Source organism: Oncorhynchus nerka, linkage group LG28, assembly GCF_034236695.1.
Source record: "Oncorhynchus nerka isolate Pitt River linkage group LG28, Oner_Uvic_2.0, whole genome shotgun sequence".
NCBI classification, from domain to species: domain Eukaryota; kingdom Metazoa; phylum Chordata; class Actinopteri; order Salmoniformes; family Salmonidae; genus Oncorhynchus; species Oncorhynchus nerka.
Window position 1 is genome coordinate 34,704,465 of NC_088423.1, and position 27,131 is coordinate 34,731,595.

At 42.6% G+C, this 27,131-nt stretch overlaps 1 pseudogene; it reads left to right on the forward strand.

The window, feature by feature from the left end:
- Nucleotides 1-24,957, forward strand: part of LOC115113860 (probable E3 ubiquitin-protein ligase HECTD2) — a 45,920-nt pseudogene extending 20,963 nt beyond the window's left edge.
- Nucleotides 24,958-27,131: the final 2,174 nt, after the last annotated feature.

The following is a 27,131-nucleotide window of genomic DNA, read 5'->3' on the forward strand; positions in this document are numbered from 1 at the left end:
GACAGGTTTGTGCCTATCCAAATTATGTCCAATTAATTGAATTTACCACAGGTGGACTCCAATCAAGTTGTAGAAACATCACAAGGATGATCAATGGAAACCAGATGCATCTGAGTTCAATTTAGAGTCTCATAGCAAAGGGTCTGAAAACTTATGTAAATAAGGTATCTGTTTTTTTATTTTTAATACATTTGCAAAAATGTCAAAATATCTGTTTTTGTTTTGTCGTTATGGAACATTGTGTGTAGATTGATGAGGATAACAATTAATTTAATACATTTTAGAATAGGACTGTAACGTAACAAAATGTGGAAAAAGTGAAGGGGTCTGAATACTTTCTGAATTCTCTGTACTTCTCATAAGCTTCATGTTTTTCCTCTCTCCCTGCTTGTCCATTCCACATTTTTGATGATAGAGCTCCCTCTTGTGTGCCATACCTCATATGAACAGTTCAAAGTGCTAATGCAGTGCTACAGAAGGTGAGCCTCCCCAGTTCTTCTCTCACTGTGACTACCCTCAGTGGAACAGCTCTGTGAGTCAGAGCCGAAACTCAAAACAGAGCACCACGCCTCCATATGAAGTGTGACCGTAAAGAGACACATGTTATGGAGAGAGAAGGATATTGCACAATCATTCCTCATTCTAAAGATTGCTCTCTTCCTCTTCACGGAAATCTTCATGCTTCCATATTTGCAGTTATTTTTCCCAATCCATTATTTTGTCCTCTCTTCTCCTCCTCAGGTTCTCTTTATGCCAGTTCCCATTTATCCTGTCAACAATGGTGAAGAGAACCATCTTCCAGAGGGACTCAGAACAGCAGATGATCTGCATGGCCAGAGTGAGACACACAGCCTAGTGTCTTCTGTCAACTTTCCTTTATCATCGACACCGTTGACTCTGAGCTGTGCATAAACTGAGATGACCTGCTTTCATATTAAAAAAAATAAATCTGTATGTGTTTTTCCAGCAAAGCCTGGTGAACAAGGTCTCCCGCAGGCAGAGAGTGGACATGAACCTGCTGTTCCTCAACATCAAGGTGCGACGGGCCCAGCTACTCAACGACTCACTGGATGAGGTAAGACCTAACATACCAAGCAAGCCTGGATAGCCCAAGCGTTGGGTATGGTCGAGACATTGTTGAGACGCTGTCCTCTGTAAAAATAAAAAAATCCCACTCAGTATGCTCTTCTTTATGAAGTTGTCTGGTCCCATGAACACTATAACTGTCTGACAGCTTATTCAGCACTCTGCCTTCTAATGGTGATACATAACACTAAAGCACAGAGCCATTAGTGGGCCCATTCCTTCCCCCCCTAATGCCCATCTGGTCTTTTGCTCTAGAAAGTATTCTGTCACCATGGCTTGATTTGAAAAACCTGCCTGGATGTAAAACGTGTCACCCCTCCTCCCCCTCCTCTCCAACCCTCTGTCGCCCTGTCCAGCTGAGCAGGAAGAAAGTGGACCTAAAGAAAAAGCTCAAGGTGACCTTCATAGGAGCGACAGGGCTCGACATGGAAGGCCTCACCAAGGAGTGGCTCCTGCTGCTGCTTCAGTAGATTATTCACACTGACTATGGTGAGTCAGGAGGGTAAAGAGGCCCTATTGGATGCACATTTGCTGTTTTAAAGATAATTACCACATTTCGTCATTCATGTGGCAGAGAGAACATTTTACAGTTGTAAAGCTAGTTTCCTGCAGTTATACAAGTTTATCATGGGGCTGTGAGACAAATTGCAGTTTCAATTCTTATTTCTTGCAATTATACACATTTTGCCATGGCTAATCAAAACTTACAAAGAATCCATATATTTCCTAAAACCCATGCAAAAATTTTCAAATGTTTCTCTCTCTCATTTTAGATACTGTATGCAATGCAATGGAAAGTAAATCAGCTTTAATTGAAATCTCAGCAGAATTCAAATACTAGCCATTAAGCCACACTCACACTACCAATAAAAACACAATAACTGTGAGTGTGCTTGTGGCTTTTGGAGGCAAAGAGTCGCTCTTTCTCCTTCACTCACAGTCCTCCAAGCTGAGTTATTATTTTCATAGATACATTTTCAGAAGTGCAGGCTGCTTGCCTAGACTTAATGAAAACTGTGGCCCGCTCATTAAAACTGCTTTTTTTGTACCAGAAAGTTCATGTCAGCTTTTCATAGCCGAGCTGTGAAAGGCACAATAATGTTTCATGTTTCAAGGTCAGTGTTTAAATCTGGTTAAGGAATGCTGCTGAATGCTCCTGGGAATGTTTTCAGCCTACTTTTAGAAAACTACTATATAAAATATTATCATAGTAGTCATTGAATAGACGTTTGTGTTACATTAGGCCTATGGAGGGGTTTTCCCAGTTGCATTTATGCCCTTTCACTGGATTAAATATCAAAATTGTTTGTTTTTTCAGGCATGTTCACCTACTTGAGGGATTCCTGTTGTCATTGGTTCAGCAGCTGGAAGTGTGACAACTACTCTTGAGTTTCAATTGGTCGGGACTGTATCCTTTCATTCCCAACCTAGGAATTACTGTGTCAACGTTTTCAGATATACAGCAATCTGCACCACACACACAACAGATGAGGCAGTGCTTGAAAACCACACTGGAGAAACATATACTTTAATGTATTTTTGATGCTATAAATCTGTCTAACCATCCAATATTTATTTTTTTAACTAGGCAAGTCAGTTAAGAACAAATTCTTATTTTCAATGACGGCCTAGGAACAGTGGGTTAACTGCCTGTTCAGGGGCAGAACGACAGATTTTGTACCTTGTCAGCTCGGGGATTTGAACTTGCAACCTTTCGGTTACTAGTCCAATGCTCTAACCACTAGGCTACGCTGCCACCCCGTATGTGCTTATTATCTATCTATATTTCATAGGACTTATGTCAACCACTTTTGCGAGACATGAACAATAACAGAATCTTCATGATATAAGACATGATATTTCCTGCGATTAATAAGTGCGAGATACAAAAAAGTACAATTTCAAACCACTGAACATAACATCCCTAACCCTCCGAAGATAAAGCTGATCTGGACTGCTGGTCTGTCTGCATATTAGGAAGGCAGTGGCCACATAATCATTATATTGACCCAATCATTCACATGTAATGTCATTGTAAGCCAACGTTATCTGACATAACTTTCCTAGGGTTGTCTTCTAGGCTTGGGCGGTATCCAGATTGTCATACCTTCATACCAACCTTGTGCCATACTAAAATATATTCGGTAATACAAGAACTGAACACAAGGGGCACTATTTTAAAACCCTACTATTTTAAAACCCCCCCTTTGTAATCCTAAAGTTAGCAATATTATGTAAACAAGTACATTTGAAATCCCATTGAGAATGCTAACTAAATGCTAACGAGCGCATTGCAAACATTTTATACAGTCTCTGACCTAAACTATTTGCAAGACAAACATCCAAGTTCGTAAAGTTATACAAGTAACTCAAAAATGCTACTCACAGTTTGCTTCACGCACAAAACAAATATTAGACAGCATAGGTCCCCAGATCCTCAAAAAGTTCTACAGCTGTACCATCAAGAGCATCCTGACCGGTTGCATCACCACCTAGTATGGCAACTGCTCAGCATCCGACCATAAGGCGCTTCCGGGGGTAGTGCATACAGTCCAGTACAACACTGGGGCCAAGCTTCCTGCCATCCAGGACCTATGTACTAGGCGGTGTGTCACGGATCCCTCCGAAACTTTCATCACGCACACCTGTCCCCTATTCCCACGGATTAATATTTGTATATATGTGCCCTTTGGTTTCCATTGGGGTTCGATTATTGTTACAATGTCTGTTGGTGCTGTGCGTATCTGTGCTGTGTGTTTATGGCTTTTTGCATTTGTGAATACGAAGATGATTACAGGTCTCATCCCGTGTGTTAATCATTGTGCCCAGGTGTTATTTATTTGAGGTACTCCTCACTCTTTTGTTTGGGTTGTGTTTTGTTACGTGTTTGTTTAGTTTTCGTTCCCGTTCCTTCACACGGCACGCCGTAATTGGGTGTAATGTAAAAAACTATTATACATTCCTGCGCCTGTCTCCCGAATCATTCATACCAACATGACACCATTCATACCAACATGACACCATTCATACCAACATGACACCATTCATACCAACATGACACCGTGTCAGAGGAAGGCCCCAAAAGTGATCAAAGACTTCAGTCACCCAAGTCAGATTGATCTCTCTGCTACCACACGGTAAGCGATTTCGGAGCGCCAAGTCTAGGTCCAAAAGGCACCTTAACAGCTTCTACCCACAAGCCATACGACTGCTGAACAATTAATCCCCTTTGTTTTTACACTGCTGCTACTTGCTGTTTATTATCTATGCATAGTCACTTTACCCCTTCCTACAATGAATGAATGAAACGTTTATTTGTGTCAAATCGCCAATTGGCAACCCATCACTTATGGGATTAATTGACACAAACAATCCAATAATTCACTGTGGTAATTCAGTGATAATTCTTCTTCCGGTGTTATCTGCAGTGTGCATCGCATAAAGAGTGAAAAAATGTAAGGTAAAAATCAACACATAATAGTAAATAAGGTTATCCAAACAATAATTATATCCATAGAGTAGTAAAAAATATATACATACAATCACATACATACACACTGTATATATACACACACATACATACATACACACACACACACACATACATACATACATACATACATACATACATACATACATACATACATACATACATACATACATACACATACATCGACTACCTTGTTTTTGAAAGAAAAGCACATTTTTTGTCCAATAAAATGACATCAAATTGATCAGAAATACAGTGTAAACATTGTTAACGTTATAGATGACTATTGTAGCTGGAAACGGCACATTTTTTATGGAATATCTACATAGGTGTACAGAGGCCCATTATCAGCAACCATATCTCCTGTGTTCCAATGGCACATTGTGTTAGCTAATCCAAGTTTATAATTTTAAAAATCTAATTGATCATTAGAAAACCCTTTTGCAATTATGTTAGCACAGCTGAAAACTGTTGTTTTGGTTAAAGAAGCAATACAACTGGCCTTCTTTAGACCAGTTGAGTACCTGGAGCATCAGCATTTGTGGGTTCGATTACAGGCTCAAAATGGCCAGAAACAAAGACCTTTCTTCTGAAACTCGTCAGTCTATTCTTGTTCTGAGAAAGAAAGGCTATTCCATGCGAGAAATTGCCAAGAAACTGAAGATCTGATACAACGCTGTGTACTACTCCCTTCACAGAACAGAGCCAACTGGCTCTAACCAGAATAGAAAGAGAATTGGGAGGCCCTGATGTACAACTGAGCAAGAGGACAAGTACATTAGAGTGTCTAGTTTGAGAAACAAGTCCTCAACTGGCAGCTTCATTAAATATACCCGCAAAACACCAGTCACAGCATCAACAGTGAAATGGTGACTCCGGGATGCTGGCCTTCTAGACAGAGTTGTAAAGAAAACCATAACTCAGACTGGCCAATAAAAAGAAAAGATTAAGATGGGCAAAACAACACAGACACTGGACAGAGGAACTCTGCCTGGAAGGCCAGCATCCCGGAGTAGCCTCTTCACTGTTTTTTTATTTGTTTTTATTTCACCTTTATTTAACCAGGTAGGCTAGTTGAGAACAAGTTCTCATTTGCAACTGCGACCTGGCCAAGATAAAGCATAGCAGTGTGAACAGACAACACAGAGTTACACATGGAGTAAACAATTAACAAGTCAATAACACAGTAGAAAAAAAGGGGGAGTCTATATACAATGTGTGCAAAAGGCATGAGGTAGGCGAATAATTACAATTTTGCAGATTAACACTGGAGTGATAAATGATCAGATGGTCATGTACAGGTAGAGATATTGGTGTGCAAAAGAGCAGAAAAGTAAATAAATAAAACAGTATGGGGATGAGGTAGGTGAAAATGGGTGGGCTATTTACCAATAGACTATGTACAGCTGCAGCGATCGGTTAGCTGCTCAGATAGCTGATGTTTGAAGTTGGTGAGGGACATAAAAGTCTCCAACTTCAGCGATTTTTGCAATTCGTTCCAGTCACAGGCAGCAGAGTACTGGAACGAAAGGCGGCCGAATGAGGTGTTGGCTTTAGGGATGATCAATGAGATACACCTGCTGGAGCGCGTGCTACGGATGGGTGTTGCCATCGTGACCAGTGAACTGAGATAAGGCGGAGGTTTACCTAGCATAGACTTGTAGATGACCTGGAGCCAGTGGGTCTGGCGACGAATATGTAGCGAGGGCCAGCCGACTAGAGCATACAAGTCGCAGTGGTGGGTGGAATAAGGTGCTTTAGTGACAAAACGGATGGCACTGTGATAGACTGCATCCAGTTTGCTGAGTAGAGTGTTGGAAGCCATTTTGTAGATGACATCGCCAAAGTCGAGGATCGGTAGGATAGTCAGTTTTACTAGGGTAAGCTTGGCGGCGTGAGTGAAGGAGGCTTTGTTGCGGAATAGAAAGCCGACTCTTGATTTGATTTTCGATTGGAGATGTTTGATATGAGTCTGGAAGGAGAGTTTGCAGTCTAGCCAAACACCTAGGTACTTATAGATGTCCACATATTCAAGGTCGGAACCATCCAGGGTGGTGATGCTAGTCGGGCATGCGGGTGCAGGCAGCGATCGTTTGAAAAGCATGCATTTGGTTTTACTAGCGTTTAAGAGCAGTTGGAGGCCACGGAAGGAGTGTTGTATGGCATTGAAGCTCGTTTGGAGGTTAGATAGCACAGTGTCCAATGACGGGCCGAAAGTATATAGAATGGTGTCGTCTGCGTAGAGGTGGATCAGGGAATCGCCCGCAGCAAGAGCAACATCATTGATATATACAGAGAAAAGAGTCGGCCCGAGAATTGAACCCTGTGGCACCCCCATAGAGACTGCCAGAGAACCGGACAGCATGCCCTCCGATTTGACACAATGAACTCTGTCTGCAAAGTAATTGGTGAACCAGGCAAGGCAGTCATCCGAAAAACCGAGGCTACTGAGAATGCCGATAAGAATATGGTGATTGACAGAGTCGAAGGCCTTGGCAAGGTCGATGAAGACGGCTGCACAGTACTGTCTTTTATCGATGGCGGTTATGATATCGTTTAGTACCTTGAGTGTGGCTGAGGTGCACCCGTGACCGGCTCGGAAACCAGATTGCACAGCGGAGAAGGTACGGTGGGATTCGAGATGGTCAGTGACCTGTTTGTTGACTTGGCTTTCGAAGACCTTAGATAGGCAGGGCAGGATGGATATAGGTCTGTAACAGTTTGGGTCCAGGGTGTCTCCCCCTTTGAAGAGGGGGATGACCGCGGCAGCTTTCCAGTCCTTGGGGATCTCAGACGATATGAAAGAGAGGTTGAACAGGCTGGTAATAGGGGTTTCGACAATGGCGGCGGATAGTTTCAGAAATAGAGGGTCCAGATTGTCAAGCCCAGCTGATTTGTACGGGTCCAGGTTTTGGAGCTCTTTCAGAACATCTGCTATCTGGATTTGGGTAAAGGAGAACCTGGAGAGGCTTGGGCGAGGAGCTGCGGGGGGGGCGGAGCTGTTGGCCGAGGTTGGAGTAGCCAGGCGGAAGGCATGGCCAGCCGTTGAGAAATGCTTATTGAAGTTTTCGATAATCATGGATTTATCGGTGGTGACCGTGTTACCTAGCCTCAGTGCAGTGGGCAGCTGGGAGGAGGTGCTCTTGTTCTCCATGGACTTCACAGTGTCCCAGAACTTTTTGGAGTTGGAGCTACAGGATGCAAACTTCTGCCTGAAGAAGCTGGCCTTAGCTTTCCTGACTGACTGCGTGTATTGGTTCCTGACTTCCCTGAACAGTTGCATATCACGGGGACTATTCGATGCTATTGCAGTCCGCCACAGGATGTTTTTGTGCTGGTCGAGGGCAGTCAGGTCTGGAGTGAACCAAGGGCTGTATCTGTTCTTAGTTCTGCATTTTTTGAACGGAGCATGCTTATCTAAAATGGAGAGGAAGTTACTCTTAAAGAATGACCAGGCATCCTCAACTGACGGGATGAGGTCAATGTCCTTCCAGGATACCCGGGCCAGGTCGATTAGGAAGGCCTGCTCACAGAAGTGTTTTAGGGAGCGTTTGACAGTGATGAGGGGTGGTCGTTTGACTGCGGCTCCATAGCGGATACAGGCAATGAGGCAGTGATCGCTGAGATCCTGGTTGAAGACAGCGGAGGTGTATTTGGAGGGCCAGTTGGTCAGGATGACGTCTATGAGGGTGCCCTTGTTTACAGAGTTAGGGTTGTACCTGGTGGGTTCCTTGATGATTTGTGTGAGATTGAGGGCATCTAGCTTAGATTGTAGGACTTCCGGGGTGTTAAGCATATCCCAGTTTAGGTCACCTAACAGAACAAACTCTGAAGCTAGATGGGGGGCGATCAATTCACAAATGGTGTCCAGGGCACAGCTGGGAGCTGAGGGGGGTTGGTAGCAGGCGGCAACAGTGAGAGACTTATTTCTGGAGAGAGTAATTTTCAAAATTAGTAGTTCGAACGGTTTGGGTATGGACCTGGAAAGTATGACATTACTTTGCAGGCTATCTCTGCAGTAGACTGCAACTCCTCCCCCTTTGGCAGTTCTATCTTGACAGAAGATGTTATAGTTGGGTATGGAAATCTCTGAATTTTTGGTGGCCTTCCTGAGCCAGGATTCAGACACAGCAAGGACATCAGGGTTAGCAGAGTGTGCTAAAGCAGTGAGTAAAACAAACTTAGGGAGGAGGCTTCTGATGTTGACATGCATGAAACCAAGGATTTTTCAATCACAGAAGTCAACAAATGAGGGTCCCTGGGGACATGCAGGGCCTGGGTTTACCTCCACATCACCCGCGGAACAGAGAAGGAGTAGTATGAGGGTGCGGCTAAAGGCTATCAAAACTGGTCGCCTAGAGCGTTGGGGACAGAGAATAAGAGGAGCAGGTTTCTGGGCATGGTTGAATATATTCAGGGCATAATGCGCAGACAGGGGTATGGTGGGGTGCGGGTACAGCGGAGGTAAGCCCAGGCCCCGGGTGATGATGAGAGAGGTTGTATCTCTGGACATGCTGGTTGTAATGGGTGAGGTCACCACATGTGTGGGAGGTGGGACAAAGGAGTTATCAGGGGTATGAAGAGTGGAACTAGGGGCTCCATTGTGAACTAAAACAATGATAACTAACCTGAACAACAGTATACAAGGCATATTGACATTTGAGAGAGACATACAGCGAGGCATACAGTAATCACAGGTGTTGAATTGGGAAAGCTAGCTAAAACAGTAGGTTAGACAACAACAGCTAATCAGCTAGCACGACAACAGCAGGTAAAATGGCGTTGACTAGGCAACGGGGCCAACAGATAAAACAAACAAGCAGAATGGAGTACCGTGATTAATGGACAGTCCAGCGTGCATCAGCTATGTGGCCAAGAGATCAGTGTCTCGGGGGCAGCGGTGGATGGGGCAGGGAAGCTGGACTGGCGAGTGTTATCCAGGTTAAAAAAACTAACAATGACTAAATAGCTTGTAGCTAGTTAGCTGGTTAGCTTCTGGAGGTTCTTGAGTGTGTTCTAAAAATAATTTTAAAAAATAAAATAAAAATAATAGCGATTCCGTATCACATTGGGTGAGGCAGGTTTCCGGAAGGTATAAACAAATTAAAAATCAAAAAGAGATAGAAAGTAAATATGGGTGTTTGGGACGCGGCAATGCAGATGGTTAGCAGGCCTGTGCTAGCAAGCTAACAGTTCGTAGATAGCTAGATAGCTAGTTGTGAAGATCCAGCTGAAAAATGTTCCGTTTGCGGTGGGAATCCGGGGAAGAATCCGGGGATGAAAAATAAATAGGTCCGTTATGCTCTGGTTAGAGTCGCGTTGTTCGAACTGGCGAGAGCTTTCCGGGCTGAAGGTTAGCTGATGACCGGTTAGCTGAAGACCGCTAGCATGGCTGGTGGTTAGCTGGCTAGCTTCAGTTGAGCTTCAGTTGAGGGGTTCCGGTTCCGAAGTAAATATAAATACTTTAGGAAAAATAGCTACATTGGGTGAGGCGGGTTGCAGGAGAGTATTTGGAAGCTTAGGTTTAGCAAAAAGTTTTTAAAGAGATATGCGAAGAAAAATACGTAAAAAACGAAAAAGCAACGATATATACAGGGGACACGACACGACAGGACGACTTACTGCTACGCCAAGCTCTTGGATCTGACATTGTTGACATTGAGACTGATTTGTTGTACTATTTAATGAAGTTGCCATTGTCACTGAGTGATTAGCAAACCAAATGCACAACTACAGAGCACTTAGCAATTTTTTACAGAGTTAACGTAATAGTTATGACACACTACATGGCCAAAAGTATGCGGACACCTGCTCATCGAACATCTAATTCCAAAATCATGGGCATTAATATGGAGTTGCTGCCCCCTTTTCTGCTATCATAGCCTCCACTCTTCTGGGAAGGCTTTCCACTAGATGTTGGAACATTGCTCTGGGGACATGATTCTATTCAGCCTCAAGAGCATTAGTGAGGGCAGGCACTGATATTGGCCGATTAGGCCTGGCTCGCAGTCTGCGTTCCAATTCATCCCAAAGGTGTTCGATGGGGTTCAGGGCTCTGTGCAGGCCAGTCAAGTTTTTCCACACCGATCTAGACAAAACATTTCTGTATGGACCTCGCTTTGAGCATGGGGGCATTGTCATGCTGAAACAGGAATGGGCTTTCCCCAAACTGTTGCCATAAAGTTGGAAGCACAGAATTGTCTAGAATGTCATTGTATGCTGTAGCGTTAATATTTCCCTTCACTGAAACTAAGGGGCCTAGCCTGAACCATGAAAAACAGCCCCAGACCATTATTCCTCCTCCACCAAACTTTAGAATTGGCACTATGCATTGGGGCAGGTAGCATTCTCCTGGCATCTGCCAAACCCAGATTTGTCCTGTCGGACTGCCAGATAGTGAAGCGTGATTCATCACTCCAGAGAACACGTTTCCACTGCTCCAGAGTGAGCTTTACACCACTTCAGCCGATGCTTGGCATCGCGCATGGTGATGCTAGGCTTGTGTGAGGCTACTCGGCCATGGAAACCTATTTCATGAAGCTCCCGACAAACAGTTATTGTGCTGACGTTGCTTCCAGAGGCAGTTTGGAACTTGGTAGTGAGTGTTGCAACCTAAGACAGACAATTTCTACACTCTGCAGCACTCGGCGGTCCCGTTCTGTGAGCTTGTGTGGCCTACCATTTCGTGGCTGAGCTGTTGTTGCTCCTAGACGTTTCCACTTCACAATAACAGCACTTACAGGTGACTGGGGCAGTGCTAGCAGGGCAGAAATCTGACCAACTGACTTCTTGGAAAGGTGGCATCCTGTGACGGTGCCACCTTGAAAGTCACTGAGCTCTTCAGTAAGGGCCATTCTACTGCCAATGTGTGTCTATGGAGATTGCATGGCTGTGTGCCTGATGATTTTATACACCTGTCAACAAGGGGTGTGGCTGAAATAGCTGAATCCACTCATTTAAATACTTTTGATCTTTTAGTGTATCTTGCTGGCAAACATTTTGTTGTGAATTACATAATGTAACTAGATCAACTGGCACGTGCTGCACAACAGTGAGTGACTCACAAGGCTATGTTCTTTCCTCGTTGTGTGCTTGTAAACACATACCATGTGACTGGGGACTACTGGTAATCTTCATAATGAAAAATGATGTGACAGGTGAAATGAAACACGATCTTCTTTATCTCCTAACATATTGCACAAGTTCACTGCTGGTATTTACTTAAAAAGTAGATACAAATATTCAAATTTATTACAAAACTTAAAATAATTGACAAACCATCCTGTGGCTATTTCCAAATACCCCGGTACACGGTAGGGTAGCCTAGTGGGGCGGCAGGGTAGCCTAGTGGTTAGAGCGTTGGACTAGTAACACGAAAGGTTGCAAGTTTGAATCCCCGAGCTGACAAGGTACAAATCTGTCGTTCTGCCCCTGAACAGGCAGTTAACCCACTGTTCCTAGGCTGTCATTGAAAATAAGAATTTGTTCTTAACTGACTTGCCTAGTAAAATAAAGGTAATATTATACCAACCAAGCCTTTTGTCCTCACTTGACCCACTGTACCTTCCTATTTATCTACGAGCTAGATTCTATCTAGGTTAAGTCCATTCATCTGACTCTTATTTTTTAGTTAACATAACATATTTAGGTAACATTGTAAACAGCCTGTTGATAGTCCTTTGTCTGTAAAGCCTTTCCTGGAGTACTCATGACTTACAAACTTTGACCTCGTATAACAATACATTAATTTATAGGGTTGTCCTCTCGACTTGATCTACCTGTCTACCTGGTTGCACTGCCTGAAGAAGACTTACTGTCGATACAAAAAATGTAATCCATGGGTGTGGATTTAGTGCTGTTAGGACTGATCACGAGTGACCGCAGCGCCAACACAGAAACCACAACCATTGGTCGGCCCGGTGTGCGTCTGCCTTCTAGTGGGATGTCACAATCAATCAATCAAATGTATTTTATAAAGCCCTTTTTAAAATCAGCAGTTTTCACAAAGTGCTTTACAGATGCCCAGCCTAAAACCCCCAAAAACAAGCAATGCAGATGCAGAAGCACAGTTGCTAGGAAAAACTCCCTAGGAAGGCTCGAACCTGTCCTTTTCTTGTTGTACCTGGTGGAAATGTAAAAGGATAGTGTACAATTTTGTCATTTAAGCCCCTTTTACTTCCCCAGAGTCAGATGAACTCATGGATACCATTTTTATGTCTCTGCTTGCAATTTCAACGAAGTTGAAGGTAGTTTTGCAAGCCATTGCTAACTGGCATTAGCACAATGACTGGAATGTTATGGGAACAGCTCCTATAGACTTCCAGTCATTGCTCTAACACTAGTTAGCAACTTCTTTCAAACTGCACGCAGAGACATAAAAATGGTATACATAAGTTCATCTGACTCTGGGGAAGTAGGAAAGATTTTGAAACTTTCACCTCAGTAGTTGGAATCATATCAAACAATTTGAGTGAGTTGACCTCTCAGCCCTCTGAATAGCATTCTGTCAACATCTTTTCCAGTTTATAGTGTTTTCTTTAGTGCAGCACCTCTGTTCATTAACTGCCATAGGGTGTCATTTAATTAAAGTAAATTACATGAGTGTGTTTTCAAGAGATGGCAATAGAAGGTGGTAAATAAATAGAGTGAATATGTTTTCCCTTGTGTGTGTTTCAAGGGAGTGATGTATTACTACATTAGGAAGTTGATCATATCCAGTTTATTCCTACCTGCAGGTGAGCTGGCGCTTGTCAAAGCTCTGTGTTATGTTACAGTTACATTTTGCACAGTGCAGAGACTGTGCACGCAGCATGCCATTCTTACTTTGTGCATGTTGCTTGGAATTTGTACACGTTGCAAAAGTGTTGTGAGGAAATTGAGCCTGCTTTCTAACGCACTGCATCTCAGTGCTTGAGGCGTCGCTACAGACACCCTGGTTCAAATCCAGGCTGTATCACAACCGGCCATGATTGGGAGTCCCATAGGGCGGCGCACAATTGGCCCAGCGTCATTCGGGTTTGGCCGGTGTAGACCGTCATTGTAAATAAGAATTTGTTCTTAACTGACTTGCCTAGTTAAATAAAAGTTAAATATATATATTTTTAAATCACTTCCAATGAGCTCGATAGAGACACGTTGCAAAATGAGACTACAAGAACAAGGAGAGATTCAGAGGAGAGATATTTGGACGGAGAGAGAAAGTGAGAGGGAGAGAAATATAGAGACAGTTGAAGGCAGCCGGTTGTCCTGGCATTACCTCTCTGATTGCCCTGGGTTCAGAGACGCAATGTCAAGAAGTCAGTCTGTCAGCTCCTGTACTGATATAGCTTGGCACGGGACTGTACCACTCTCTCAAAGCACATGATACGGCACATTTATGTGTGATACAGTATGTTCCCTATAGCCTACTATTATGTCTTTTCCCTCAAACTCCTCGAAAGAAAGACGTGTGAAGCTCCTTCCCTTTGTGTTGCCTAACATTGTAAAGTGAGAATCTGATTCTTATGTAAGGCCAAGAATCAACCATGGAAATAATCAATGACATTGAGTTGTGTAGTAGGTGGTGGTGTATTCCCTTCGCTACAGAAACCCTGTTTAATTTCCAATGGTCTTTAAACGTGTGTGTGTGTGTGTGTGTGTGTGTGTGTGTGTGTGTGTGTGTGTGTGTGTTGTGTGTGAGCGTTGTGTGTGTCTGAGCAGTTTGCATGCATGTGTACTTTTGTGTTTGTACTCTTGAATCAAGGCACCCACTCTACCTGCAGTTACACATTATAAAGGGATCTGTGTGCTATTCCTATGAAATACAGCCAAAGTGGCTCCCTCATACGGAGACCATATGGAGACTAGACAGCTGGGAAAACTTTCCGTCTGTGTGTCCATGCAAGGTTGCATGGATTACTGCTTGTGTCTGTGTGCATGCATGAGTGTGCGTGTGAGTGCCTGTGCGTGTGTGTGCGTGTGTGTGTGTGTGTGTGTGTGTGTGTAGGTGATGGAGAATTAATGGACTAAATGTTCTGTTCACCTCCTGGGTTTTGTAGGAAAGGGGCGGTGGCTGACGTAGACCGAACACACACAGTAATACAATATGGTAATTTGCTCTGTCCTGGTGTAGTTCAGAAACACTGTGCAGAAACACAACCTCTGTGTGTTTACTGGGCATTAGCCCAAACATTCACAGTTGTATGGTACCGTACATTATGTTAAAATGTCCTGTGTTATTGTGTTGCCCTAATATATTCATTTTCACTGAGTTATGTGCAGTGATTTCATATATTGTCTGGGCATTGTTAGATGGCTCAGGATAATAGATTTTTGACAAAAGACACTGGTCCTGCTTTGGTAAAAACCAATCACCTAAAATGGTCTAAACTGTCTGTGAATCAGTGTATTGTCCTTAACTCTGTGCGTCAGCTCATGGGTCTCGCTGTGTACAACAGCATTTGCCTGGACATCTAGTTCCCTCCATACTGCTACAACAAGCTCTTGACTCCACACATCGTGCCAAGTGACCAGAATACTCCTGCCAGCATGGCAACCACTACGCTGGGCGACCTGCATCAAGTTATTCCAGTTCGTCTTCTACGATTGCTTCATCTCAAGCACAGCATTTAGAGTAATACACTTTCTCTGAGGATAGGCATCCTCATTAGAATAGGTAAATTAGCCTGCAGACCAGTTTGGATTTTAGGGGGTTAAAGTGAGGATCACAATACCCCAGTTAACCAGCAGGGGGACCAACCATTCAGCTTTCTGTCTTTACTCCCAAACGTTTTCCTCTGGACTGGATCCAACCACTGAAAGTCCTCTGAATAAATAAAAAATGTCATTCAATCTGTCCAATGTGAATCAACTCTCAGGTCACCATTGCTGACATTGTTTTTTTTGTTGGTATAAGAGTTTTGTTTTAAATGTTAAACTGTGCCAGATTCCTGCCTCTTTTTTAAATGTATATTTTGGCTTTGTTCATAGTTCCATAAGAGTGAGGCATTTTTCTCTCCCCTATCTGTCCTAAAAAAAACATGTTAATAACACTGTGGCTTCAATGAAGCAGGTTGGCGGGCCTGGCATACTCTAAGTGCCACAGTAATTCTGCACTGGCTCCCTTGGGGTGTGACAGGCAGGCACAGCCATGACACTGTATGACCGATCAGAAATCGTGCCCTCACCTTATGTAATTAATTTGCAGTTGGGCTGAATAAGAAGACGGTTAAAAGTTGTTTGCAGTACAGTCCCATCTGAAAAGTCAATTGTGTTGAATGGTTGAATGGTTTGCTGAATACACATTTCTCCAGACACAGATGATCAGCTTTCAAACAGAAGCTTGGTAACATAATGTGCACATTCATGCAGGCACACATAGTAGTATATCACCCGTGTGCATTCCGTTGACAGTAAGCAATAAAAGTGACATACAGTATTTTCCATTTCTGAACCTGGCAAATGGGCTTGGAGAGCTGCTCAGCTATAAGGGCAATTGGAGGAAGACTTCTAGCTGACCTTCCAGGTTATTTTTTTACCTCAGTTTATTTAGTAAATATTTTCTTAATTCAATTTCTTGAACTGCATTGTTGTTTAATAGGCGTCCCGCCAGCGGTACACCAGTCAACAACATCCGGTGAAATTGGAGGGTGCGCAAATCAAATAGATAATCGTAATATTAAACATTCATGAACATACAAGTATCTTATATCATTTAAAAGCTTACATTCTTGTTAATCTAACTGCGTTGTCCGATTTACAATAGGCTTTTTAGCGAAAGCATACCATGCAATTGTTTGAAGATGGCACCCCACATCAAAATTATTTTCAACCAGCACAGGCTTCATAAAATCAGAAATAGCGATCTAAATAAATCACTTACTTTTGAAAATCTTCCTCTGCTTGCAATCCCAAGGGTCCCAGCTACAACATGATTGGTCGTTTTGTTATAAAATCCTTCTTTATATCCCAAAAGGTCTGTTTAGTTGGCACCATCGATTTCAGTAAGCCACTCATTCAACATGCAGACAAAGGAGTCCAAAAAGCTACCACTAAACTTTGTTCAAACAAGTCAAACTACATTTCTATTTAATCCTCAGGTATCCTAAAATGTAAATAAACTATAATATTTCAAACGGAAAGAAGTATGTTCAATTGAAAAGTAAAATGAGTAAGTGCGCGCCAACAGACTGATTTTGAACTGGGAGTCTTTGTACAAAAACTCAAAATTCTTGCTTGTTTTTTAAGAAACAAGCCTGAAACAATGAACAAAGACTGTTGACATCTAATGGAAGCCATAGGAATTGCATTCTGGGAGCTGGAATTACATAGAACCCATAGCTTTCCATTATAAGAGCCTGGGAGCTAAAACAAAAATATGTTTGGTTTTTCTTTGGAATTTCACCTGCCATATCAATTGTGTTATAGTCTCAGACATTATTTTAACATTTCTAGAAGCTTCCATGTGTTTTCTATCAAATGCTACCAATTATATGCATATCCTGGCTTCTGGGCCTGAGTAACACTATCCAATGCTACAAATTATATGCACATCCTGGCTTCTGGGCCTGAGTAATAGGCAGTTTACTTTGGGCAAGTCAGTCAGTCAGGAAAATAGACCCTAGCTCTAAGAAGTTATTTAGGGATTTTAAGTAAGCATTTCACTGTACACTCTACACCTGTAGATGTAAAATGGGATTAAATTTGATCTCCTTTCCTATTTATTACCTGTGCAAGGGCAACAGTGCACCAGGGAGCCGATTCCAACCTGAGTTAAGCATGCGTAAATGGAACATAATTATCTTTTTACGTACTTTTCTCGCCATGCGGATTCTGACTTTGAATTTAAGCATGAGAATAGCATGCTCTTCACCCTCGATTCGTTTGGGGTGCAGATCTAATGAATTAAGGTGTGGCAGAGGTGTCTACAGATACACCGTATTCTGTACTTGACTTAATTCCCTAATAATTCCACCACCTTTATACCGTGAGTAAAGTCTATCTACAAATAATTACAACTAAATCCATTTTAATCCCACTTTGTAATAACAACATGTGGAAAAGTCAAGGGGTGTGAATGCTTTCCGTAGGCAATGTCTAAGAGTTCTAAACTCTTACCTGGGCGAGGCCTTGATTTCCATCATTGGATGTGAACCTTAATCTCAGTATTGGAACAACAATAACTAATCAACTGACTGTGAATATGTTATTATTGTGATTTTAGACAGCCTGGGAGTGTCTTTATTTACATTTCTATGCCTTGTCTGCATTAGTAAGGTAAGAATGTATGAGGTCAAATTCAGTCAGCACTCTTTTATCGATCTATCACCACTTGTCATGAGTTAAGTTGTCACACCTCTGAACTTTTATTATACTGAGATAAAGATCTTTGTAATGTGCATTTTGGCCTCTGAGTCAAGGGCAAATGGTCTTTCACCATCTTACTGGGTGAAGTGTCTTTCACTCTTACTGAGGCAGAGGTTCAGTATACTCACTGAACCGTATTCAGTTCACACACAGCATCATCCATTACCCCTCTAAAAAACAGCTTCTATATGCTATATCCTTCACTTACCCGCTGAGTTAAACACCAGAGCAAATACATTATCTATACCCCTGGTTACTGATTACAGTAGGCTATTTTTAAGCCCACATGTTTACCGTAAGTGAATGTTGACCATTAACTAATATAAGCTTTGGCCTTTCACAGGAAATTCACTCTCTTTTTTTAAAGATAATGAGTGTGTGATTTAGGTTTTCCAAGAGGAGCCTGGCGTGGTCAAGTCCTATAACCTGAGACCTGGAGGTGACAAGATCAACAAACAGAACGGATGATCTCCGCAAGTGTAGTTCCCACCGTGAAGCATGGAGGAAGAGGTGTTATTGTGTGGGGGTGCTTTGCTGGTGACACTGTCAGTAATTTTTTTAGAATTCAAGGCACACTAAACGAGCATGAATACCACAGCATTATGCAGATACACCATCCCATCTGGTTTGCACTTAGTGGGACTATCATTTACTATCATTTTAGTAGGCTAAAATATGAGAGGTAAACATACAGGGGCCACAGGATGTGCTTTGTTTTGTTCCATCCCATCTCTAACACAGCTTATTCAACGAATCAAATGGTCATGGTTGTCTATTTAAAACATGATACAATGAAATCAAGCTTTGAAACTCCAGGACTACATTTCTGTTAAAAAAAACAGAGACGTGCCATTCACTTAAATCTAATTCCCCTTAGTGTGTCTTTTTCTGTTCTACATGTTATGTCACAAGGCTCCTCTTTGTCTTTGAGTATATGTCTCCTCTATTTGTGGGCGTGAGTGGTTTATTAAATTATTTTCTTTCTCTGCAGAATATGTTCAGCTGTACACTGATTTTGTACTGAATACGTCCATTTACAAGCAGTTTGCAGCCTTCTATCATGGCTTCCATAGTGTGTGTGCATCAGACGCTATGATGGTGAGTCAGGACTTCTCTGCGTTCTGTGGGGGGTGGGGTAAAAGTCAGCTCGGCTCTCAGGTTCTTTGAGGTATTTCGGTATGTAAAGTACAATAAGAGTTATTCACGTCACTGTGGTCAGAAAATATCCAGATGAACATTCTGATATAGGTTTATAACTTGAACATTCTGAAACAGGTTTATAACTTGAACATTCTGATACAGGTTTATAACTTGAACATTCTGATACACGTTTATAACTTGAACATTCTGATACAGGTTTAGAACTCATGCAGTTCTGAGTAACAGATTGAGAACGAATTGAGTCTGTTCTGAGGGCAAAAGGGGGTGCAACTCAATATTAGGAAGGTTTTGTATACTCAGTCTGTATACTCAGTGATAATATGCTGATGTGTCACGATCATTTAGAGAGGGATTGGACCAAGGTGCAGGGTGGTAGGCATACATTTAACAGGCCTTCATGGTTGAACTGCTGCAAAGAAACCACTACTAAAGGACACCAATAATAAGAAGAGACTTGCTTGGGCCAAGAAACATGAGCAATGGACATTAGACCGGGGGAAATCTGTCCTTGGTCTGATGAGTTCAAATTTGAGATTATTGGTTCTAACCGCCGTGTCTTTGTGAGACGCAGAGTAGGGGAACGGATGATCTCCGCAAGTGTAGTTCCCACTGTGAAGCATGGAGGAAGAGGTGTTATTGTGTGGGGGTGCTTTGCTGTTGACACTGTCAGTGATTTATTTTGAATTCAAGGCACACTAAACCAGCATGACTACCATGGCATTATGCAGATACGCCATCCCATCTGGTTTGCACTTAGTGGGACTATCATTTATTTTTCAACAGAACAATCTCCCAACACACCTCCAGGCTGTGTAAGGGCTATTTGACCAAGAAGGAGAGTGGTGGAGTGCTGCATCAGATGACCTGGCCTCCACAATCACCCGACCTCAGCCCAATTGAGATGGTTTGGGATGAGTTGGACTGCAGAGTGAAGGAAATGCAGCCAACAAGTGCTCAGCATATGTGGGAATAACTTCAAGACTGTTGGAAGATGGTTTGGGATAAGTTGGACTGAAACAAGACTGTTGGAAAAACATTCCAGGTGAAGCTGGTTGAAAGAATGCCAAGCGTGTGCACAGCTGTCATCAAGGCAAAGGGTGGCTACTTTGGAGCATCTAAAATATGAAATATATTTAGATTTGTTTAACACTTTTTTGTTTCGTACTGTACATGATTCCATATGTATTATTTAATAGTTTTGATGTCTTCTCTATTACTCTACAATGTAGAAAAAAGTAAACATAAAGAAAAACCCTTGAATGAGTAGGTGTGTCCAAACTTTTGACTGGTATTGTATATATATTCACACATACATACAGTCGGGAACATGCGGCAAATCTGTCAGTGAACAGCGTGTAGACAATACAGGCCTTTGACAATATTTCAAGTAAAATCGCTGAAAACAAAGGTTGGAAAGCAAATGGCTCCTGCTGGAAAGAGAAGACGCTAATCTGTATGCTGTAGGCTACCAAAATATCTGATCAACTTCCAAATATTGAGTGAGATAGGCTTTTGGCACAAATGTTTCGGCCATCTCCGGTGAGTGAGCATATCATTGGTCGAGTCAGTGAAACTGAAAAGCATGTTTAGGACTATAATTTCCTCCTCATATTGTAGCCTATAATATGTGTGTCTCCACAATGCTAGGCCTAGGCTGTTGATGGATTCAAGACAAGGGCCTTTTTATTGATCTCAGATTCTCAGTTTGTCAGTGTCAAAGTAGCCTGTATATTCTGCCAGTCTCCAGTCATGTACTTAGAATTGCATGCGTTTATAAAAGGACATTTTTTCCAGATCCTAGGCTACAAAACATTTTCCCCAAACCTACTGCAATGATATGCATGCGATGCTTTAATATAAGAGCCAATTTATGGAGGGTGTGACACTAACATATCCTCCGGAGGCACGCAAAGGCCAAATTGAGCTCCATACCGCATCTCTGTGTGCCCCCCAAATTCCGTATAGCTCCGCATTGACATGATTGGTTGATGGTAGGTGGTGGCGGGAGGTCCTGTATAAACACAAACTCACTTCCTTGACAACTTCCTTCACAACAGCTCTGCTGAATGCACTGACTACTGCAGAGGCCGTATCACCATAAATGCTGCACGCATGGCCAATGCAGACATCGGAATGACCATGCAGCGCCTTTTAAGGTGATTTCATTTCTCATGCGTTCTTGTACCTCAGAGCTCACCAGGTCACCCCACTCCAGCTCACTTTTTGTTCCAGTACCTCCCAATTTACAAATTGGCATATACTAAATAATATGTGCGAAATTAGTTTTAATATAGAATGGGCCATTATCATGCCCCTGTCTGAAACAGGGGCATGGTAAAAAAAAAAGATCATATGCAGTTGAATAGCAAATGGAGGACACTTTTCCCGTGGTTCATTTTCATGCCAGCAAGGTAGGCTACCCCAGTTGTAAAGCGAAGAAATGTGCTTAATATTAGGTAAGTTGATAAATAAATACAAGAGGCCTAGTGATTAGAAAGCTGAACGGATCATCCGATTTTTAATAGAGGCCATCAAAACTCTGTTTTCTTACGCGATTGCATAGCCTATAGAAATGTTCAGCAACTGGAACACTTATTTAATTCCATGCATCAACCAGCTATGAGGAGCTGGCTGTCGCTGTGCAACAGGTTATTCGATTTCACTAAAACTCAATGCCAGAGTGATTAGAGGGACAATAGAGCGCTGAGTACTGGCTATTAGCCACTGGCAAGTTTGGTATGCTACTAATGACCATCAAAGGCATCAGAGAACTATTTTGGAGAAGCCTATTTACCGTGACTCAATCATCAATGGAATTTGACTGTGGTCATGACACCGGACTGCCAGTGATAAGGTCACAGTAACAGCCCTAGGCACACCTTGTGTTGTGGTTATGCAGCTGCTGAGACTTGAGGAGGTGGAAATCCTGGTATGTGGGACTCCAGAGCCGGGCACGAAAGCAGCTCAGTATGAGGGCTACAGCAAATCTGACCTCACAGTATGGTAAGTGTCATGCACATAAAACTCCCAGTGCACCTAATCTATACAACTGTTCATTATTTTTCAATCTTTCACCTGGCAAACATCCCCAGATCCTCCCCTCACCTTGCCGAGTGACTTTCTGACCTTAGTTCTGTTGTTATGTCTTTGTTTAGTATGGTCAGGGCTTGAGTTGGGTGGGTTGTCTATGTTAATTTTTCTATGATTTGGGATTTCTGTGTTTGGCCTGGTATAGTTCTCAATCAGAGGCAGCTGTCAATTGTTGTCCCTGATTTAGAACCATACTTAGGTAGCCTGGTTTCACTTTTTAGTTGTGGGTGATTATTTTCCGTGTTTGTGCCAAACGGGACTGTTTCGTTTGTTTCACTTTGTTATTTTGTATTTTGTAGTGTTCAGTTTTACTTATTAAAATGGACACTTACCACTCTGCAAATTGGTCCGATCTCTCTTACTCCTCGTCAGAAGAAGAGGACGAGCGTTACACCGTGGAGTACCACAAAGCCTTTAGCAACAAGCCATTATGACAGACCCATTATGCTATAGGGTCTTTCACTCTGTTGGAGAAACCTAGAGCTGAACTCTATACCACCTCCACTCTGCCGACTGTCCAGTCAGTGCAGTTGTTGCCCCACCATAACTCATCTCTGCCAACCTGTGCCACTTTACAGCTGCATGCGTTTCCGGTCCCTTTCAGGCCTGTTTTACTCTAGCTGCACTCCCTCCCCTTCCCCCTTGGGGGACCAATCACTTGCTTTAATTTGAAAGTCAACCTTAGCATAGCTCTTCATTTGACCTTTCATATTACACAAGTCTGTGCATTCACTTTTCCTATAACATGAGTCAATGCAGTGTCATGCAACATAACTCAACTTCTCAAGGAGCTGTACACTCTTAGAAGAAAATGAGCTATCTAGAGAACCTAAAAGGGTTCTTCGGCTGTCCCCATAGGATAACCATTTGAAGGACCCCTTTTGGTCCCAGGTAGAACCCTTTCCACAGACGGTTCTACATGGATCCCAAAGGAGTTCTACCTGGAACCAAAAAGGGTTCTTCTATGGGGACAGCTGTAGAACCCTTTTGGGACCTTTTTTGTAAGAGTGTAGTTCACTCTCAATTTCATGCAATCATGAGTGATGTTACAACAGCCGTCTAAATGTAGGTCTTGACTTGCTGCCATAACAGAATAGTCACGTTGGCTGTGTTTTACATTGCCTGTCTGGAATTATTTATTGACACCACCTGTTTGTGTGTGTGTTTAGCCATTTCTGGGACATGGTACTGGCCTTCCCCTTGGAGCTGCAGAAGAAGCTGCTCCACTTCGCCACAGGAAGTGACCGTGTCCCCGTGGGAGGGTTGGTTGACCTCAACTTCAAGATCGCCAAGATCGACGTGTCCACTGACTGGTACTATAGTCATCTCATCACTCATTGCCTCTTACTCTCATATATATCCAACAATATCATTTAGAACAATATCCAAACACAAAATAAACATTATAGACTCTAACATTGACTAACAATACTGTTCAAGGAGGGAAACAAGGTACAGCATACTATGGGGAATTGCACTCTCAAGGCTTTGGTTGAAGGATCTGCAATCACGCCTGACAAGGCCAATGAAATCCATGCCTCGCTGGAAGCCCTGTCTTCCACAGATGACAAGCTTGAGGCTCTGATTCATTCCTTTCATTTAATATCGCTCTTCACTGAGCCCAGGAACGGGGGGTAGTGGGCCAAACAGTATAGTCATAATGCTACGTTCCTTTTATGTCAGTCAACTTCGGTACAACCAACATACAATGGGGAAATGTAATCGCGCCCCAAGCCGACCCCAACGGATGCTAAATGAAATGGCCCTTGGCACACCAGCCAGACCTGACCCTGCCAGATGAGGCACTCTGGGTATTGTGCAGATGGCGTGCTGCCTAGTGACTTTCCCCTGTCCCAACCGTAAGCACACTGTGTGCTAAACTGGGAGCAGTGACATCCAAGCGATTAAAACCTCACAAAAGTGTGTGATGATGCCCAACTCGCCGTAGCACAAATATCTCCTATAGTCAACCCTTTGACAAACCCATCCTGGTGCAGTTGAGACAAGTTCTGAGAGAGTTCCTGCCCTTGATGTGAATGGTGCATATGTACAAACCCAACAACTACTTTGACTACTGTGGTATAGTGTAGAGAGAGAGCTAGAAACGTATTGACGCCCGAGTGTCCCTCATCCTGCTGATGCATCTCTGTGTTAGAAATGGAAACACCACCCACATCCTGTATTAGGAGGAAACTCACAAGAAAAATAATTTCAAACATCTTTCACTTGTCTGCAAGACAATAATATTCAATCGTCCTATTGTCAAGGTAATCATTCACAAAGACCTTTAAAAGTGACCAGCTCTTCCATACTGGTATCAGTCCCACATAGATAACTATTAGAAATGATGTTCTGACAGTCTGCCGGTAGTGAGGAATTCTTCTTCCCTTCCACTGGTTGCACTTCACCAGGGATCTTTTATCATTTCAGGTACAGTCAAGGGATATTGCTGCAGCCTCAGACGATAGATTCTCATGACCTGTAACGAAGGAAACAAAACAGTTAAAGTAACATGTCCTGGTTTCAAGAGATATTGATATTTCACATAGATTTCCCGACGTAATCATGTCCCGATTTTCAATATTTTTTTAAACATTTCACCTAGAAATCCCTAATATGACGACTGCGGTATACAACATAGAAGCTTATCAGGTTCTGATCATCTCACTATGCTTCTTCACCCAAGATTGAGTCCTAATTGCTAATCAATCAGCTCTTTATTCTCCAGGCTCCGCTTTGTCATCAAAATGGACAACCTTGAAATGAGTGACATGTATCCATTGTGATTTTCCCTGGACTTTTACTGTGGACCTCGTTATCAGCAAAACTTGATAATTACCTTCCCATTTTGGCCCTAATGTCTCTGTCATATATTTTTTTACCATCACCCACTGTCCTGGCACTACGTCATGTCCCCGTTCTGGAGTTATTCCCCATTAGAGAGTTTTATGCAATAGTTAAGCATTGTGTCGCTCAAAGTGAACGTCTGCTGTTCTCAAATCTAACATGCTTGGTAGTGACATTGGCCATTGTAGTCACTGCCCAGCCTACCTTCCTCACACCCCCCTTCACAATGCTTGAACCGTCTGTGTATAAGATAAACTCAGGGTTTTCCAACAAATTACTCTATAAACTCATCAGATCCAAAACAAATCACAACAGTCGTGTTCAAGTAATGCGGTATCACACTATGTTTGTCTATTGCTGTGCTTTGATGAAGATCAGATCAAATTTGATGACCAATTTATGCAGAAATCCAGGTAATTCCAAAGGGTTCATATACTTTTTCTTTCCACTGTATATGTTTTGCATAAGATATGGGCAATACAGTGACTTCAGCACCCGTATCTACAAAAAAAATAGACTGCAAAATTGTTAACCATCATGTTCACAAATATTACAACTGATTTTATATGTTCACCAGCTGAGATGGGACGTAAAGACGGGGTCTGTGAGTTTACCTCTAAAGCATCCAGCAAACTCTGCTGCTGAGACGGAGAGAGGTTCTTAAATTTCAGCACCAGCATTGTGTTGTTGGGGCTGTTGCCTTGATTCCATTTTCCCTTAGACGGGCCCTGCTTCTCCTGCCCACTTCTCATAGAATCACATTTTCTTTTCCAACAGTCTCGTTGCCAGTGACCAGAAATCCCGCAATTATGACATAAACCAGGTTTCTCTTCGAATGAATGAATAATGTTGTTGGTTTCACTCGGAAACTGCACAACTCTGATACCCTCATCTCGTGGATGCTTAAACGTTTTTGACCATTCATGCAACTGTTTTGGAGATGCTGATTTATGTGTGATTACTGTCACTAGAGGTTTATCTTTACTATCTTTTACAGCCTGTGTTCTGGTTGGCCTAAGACATTGTTCATCACTGCTGTCAGAATCTATTGACTCAAAGCCAGGCAATGCTGACCAGATGCTTCAAACCTGATCTGCCTTGCACAACTCAGTGTGAGGATAGATAGAGGGAACAGAGAGGCCACAGGTGGGGGTCACGTCTGACTTTTTCACCCGTGTCTCCTCCTCTACTTTTAAATGGTTCTTTAATCACTAGAGAGTGAATTTAAAATGTGTTTCCCGCTCACATCCGGTAGAGCTGGTCTACCCTTTTCCAGAGTGGTTTTCTCACTTAACCCCAAAATATATACATAAAAATATATATACAGTGGGGCAAAAAAGTATTTAGTCAGCCACCAATTGTGCAAGTTCTCCCACTTAAAAAGGTGAGAGAGGCCTGTAATTTCCATGACAGACAAAATGAAAAAAAATCACATTGTAGGATTTTTAATGAATTTATTTGCAAATTATTACATACAAACAAGCAAGATTTCTGGCTCTCACAGACCTGTAACTTATTCTTTAAGAGGCTCCTCTGTCCTCCACTCGTTACCTGTATTAATGGCACCTGTTTGAACTTGTTATCAGTATAAAAGACACCTGTCCACAACCTCAAACAGTCACACTCCAAACTCCACTATGGCCAAGACCAAAGAGCTGTCAACGGACACCAGAAACAAAATTGTAGACCTGCACCAGGCTGGGAAGACTGAATCTGCAATAGGTAAGCAGCTTGGTTTGAGGAAATCAACTGTGGGATCAATTATTAGGAAATGGAAGACATACAAGACCACTGATAATCTCCCTCGATCTGGGGCTCCACGCAAGATCTCACCCCGTGGGGTCAAAATGATCACAAGAACGGTGAGCAAAAATCCCAGAACCACACGGGGGGACCTAGTGAATGACCTGCAGAGAGCTGGGACCAAAGTAACAAAGCCTACCATCAGTAACACACTACGCCGCCAGGGACTCAAATCCTGCAGTGCCAGACGTGTCCCCCTGCTTAAGCCAGTACATGTCCAGGCCCGTCTGAAGTTTGCTAGAGAGCATTTGGATGATCCAGAAGAAGATTGGGAGAGTGTCATATGGTCAGATGAAACCAAAATATAACT